Below are 2,680 nucleotides of genomic sequence, written 5' to 3' on the forward strand. Positions count from 1 at the left end.
AGATTCTTGCAACTTTGCCACTTAGCCTGCTTTATGATTTAAAGTTCACATCCCAATATGGACTAGCTTATATAGCTAGGATTACAAATTCTGCAAGATCAAGCCCTAATTTTGAACTTTTGCCATTAGGCGTGCCTTTTTTTCCTTACATATTGCATTATCAACAGAAGTAGATCTATATTAAAAGCCTTGTTTTAATGCCAAGTGGTTGCGAAGAGATGAAAGGTTTCTTCAGTCCATAAAGTCTCCTTTGCTCTATAAGTATACACTGCAGCTATATATAGACACAGTGAATAATCCCCTGGCTTTCATCTGCCTTTAAGGCTAAAGAATAGCAAAGAGAACATGCAAGAAAACAAATGCCAGGAGAAGGCTGTAAAAATCCAAATTAAAAAGCTGAAGCCAGGTAGCCAGAGGTTTTGGGGGGTTTGGGGTTTTTTTTGTTGGTTTTTTTTTCTTTTCTTTCAGAGGACTGCAGTCTGGTTGTCTACCATGCCCTTTGAAATAAGTTTTACAAAGTTCAAAACAGGCAGCAAAACCCCAGTATCACCTGATTCCCAAAACAAATTTATTGCGTATAGACAAAAGCTTCTCTTTTCTGCCACTCTCTGCTTGTCAGGAAAGATGGGAAAGAGCCTGTGACTTGAAAGGCACCCTAGCAGAAAATAAAGAAGGGAGAAAATGAGTGAAAGTGACACATGAGTGAATGAACAAACAGGAAATGAAATAAGTCTCTTGAATGCCTTAAAACACTCCTCTTCCACCCCACAATGTTCTCACTGCAAAAGCCCTGATGTGTTTTATGGTATAGTTAGGACTAGGAGTCATGGTTTGTGGTTTGTATTTCTACAGGAGGTTAGAGTAGCAGAGACTTTGGCACTTCATTTACTCTGCTTCAGATTCTTCAGCTCTAACACGTCAGTGACGCTTGATGCTCTGATGCCCTGGAACATTTTGAATTACTAAATACAGCAAAGGCAGGGAACTTTTGAAGACAGTCCCAGACATCTGCAGACTTTCCAGTTGTGAATTATTATTTTCAAGGCTGGCTTTTAAGCTTTTTCTTATACATATGTAAGCATATATCTTACACACACACATACACACATACATGTCGGCCACCTGAAAATTTACAGCCAATGCATTCTTCCATCCCATGTAAATTGTGCATAACAGACAACGCATTCTGTTGTATAAGTGATCTAGGAAGCCCTTGGGAGTTTCAAGGATTGTTTTTATAGTACAGGGCTGGGGACCTTGTATTCCAGCTTCTTGTACTGTTTTAACCCCACGAGCTCAGCTACATATATATTTAGTACTTTGAGTTAGGACACACTTCCAGTAAGCCACACACATACACTTCCAGAAATGCAAATACTGGGTTGTGGTTTCTCCTTTCATGCAACTGTAAAAGTAAAATCTTTTTTTACAGAATTTCCATTAATATGCATGCATGTTTGATGAGCAGAGTCTGGTCCAAATATAAAATAGTGCAAACATGAAGCATGGCAAAGCAGATGTAGGGGTTCTTAAACCTTTCAGCTTTTTAATCACATGAAAAGTTAGAAAAGGATTGGCTAATGAATTAATTAGATTATTAAAACCATAGCTGCATTGGCTCTAGTCTGTGTTAGGTAAAACAGGTGCTGGACTAGAATTAGGAGTCACGGTTCTGTTTCCAGCTCTGCCTTTGACCTGATGATGCAATAACACGGCATTTCTTTTTGTTGTGCCTCATATGAAACTAAGACTAGATCTAAACTGAAAGTTTTATTGGGGCCCTTGTGAAGGCTGTCACACATCAGCACATATGTGGGTCAGCTAGTAAAGCAAACACACTAGAGGTCTTCCTGTGAGGAAGACTGACGTTTGGCCTGGCAAGGTGTCTTAGACCTAAAGCCATGCTGAGCAAAAATCACCGTGATACATTCAGGGACGAGTTGGGTTTGAAGGCAGTACAGCCACCCTAGCGCAGCTGGGTGTCAGTACACCACCCTGACTAAAGCCAGCTGGAGCTCTACACAGGCAGCTCGGGCATTCCCTTACCGTTTTCACACAACACACACTGGAGACAAAGGTATAAAAATAGGTGACTTCACAGTGTGAACTTTGGTATCTTACTTGCTCCGCGGCTGACAAAAAGGTGTTCACTTGCACCACAAGTTTGTCTGGGCCACTATGCTGCTGGTCGCTTTATGAGGATGCAACTACGAGAGCCACTTCTGAGCACTGTGGGGAAGCACCTTAGAAGAAACTATCGCCGTAACAGGAGTTTGCATTAGCAGGGTATCTGGAGAAGACGACTAAATATCGGTTCAGCAGTTTCTACCGGAGCAGGGCACGGAGGAGGTCTGCCGGACGCGGCTTCCCGGAGGGAGCCAAAAGGCACAGAGGATTTTAAGGAAGAGGGGGAGACAGCCATATCCCAGTCACGACCAGGCTGCTCACCGCGGCAAGTGGGAGGGCGAGGTGAGGTATTCGTTGAGAAGGAGCCACGCGGCACCCACACGGGCGATGTGCGGCTGTAAGAAAGCCCACGCGGCCTTCACCCCGCCGGGAGCAGCTCCCTGACTGCCGGGCGGGGGCAGGGCCTACGGCCCACCCTCGGACAGGCAAGGGCGAAGCCACCCGAGGGCGCGCCCTCCGTGGGCGGGAAGGCGGAGGCGGCTCCTCCTCCTGC

The sequence above is a fragment of the Aquila chrysaetos genome, chromosome 13 (assembly GCF_900496995.4).
Source record: "Aquila chrysaetos chrysaetos chromosome 13, bAquChr1.4, whole genome shotgun sequence".
Taxonomy (NCBI): Eukaryota; Metazoa; Chordata; class Aves; order Accipitriformes; family Accipitridae; genus Aquila; species Aquila chrysaetos.